A 706-nucleotide genomic window follows, 5' to 3' on the forward strand; every position below is an offset into this window, starting at 1 on the left:
AAAAAAATTCCATTAAAAAAATCTGAAAATTGCATTATTAGATCTGCAAATGCAGACAGAAAATATAATGAAATGTAACTGTATCTAATGTAATATAAAAATATCTATCGATGATCAGCATCTGTAAGCTTTTGCAATAGAACAATTTGTCTGTCTCTGTTCACATCCTGTATACGTAATGTAAATAATTTTCTCCACCTTTATTTTAAAAATTAGAGTGATACATTCTTAATTAAATAATATAATATACTACGTATAATAATTACAAAAAATTTTCAAATCTACAAATGTTGTCAATTTTTAAGAAGCTATACTTTAACTTCTATATAAAAGAACTAACAATAAGAGATAATATATTTTTCGCCAAGTTAAAAAAGGGTGGCATTTTAGAGATCATCTTATAATCCTGGAACTTACACAACGTTGCGATCTTCCATACGTGAAATAAGAATGGTAAAAGAAATATCATTGTATAGATTTTAAATTGAGAACTTTATCTTTAAAACAACGTTAGAAACATTGTTCTAATACATTAAAAAGTTGACTTATTATACTTCAAAGTAAATTCTGTAATCCTAAAATCCTATAAGATTTTAGTTAGTAAAAAGAAAATTAATCACCGATTATATAAGATTTTTGAATAATATTACATTTGTTTTATTAATTTACAATAACACAAATATGTCCAATACGAAATAATTAACAA

This window comes from Wasmannia auropunctata, unplaced genomic scaffold, assembly GCF_000956235.1.
Source record: "Wasmannia auropunctata unplaced genomic scaffold, wasmannia.A_1.0 LD319471.1, whole genome shotgun sequence".
Classification (NCBI taxonomy): Eukaryota; Metazoa; Arthropoda; class Insecta; order Hymenoptera; family Formicidae; genus Wasmannia; species Wasmannia auropunctata.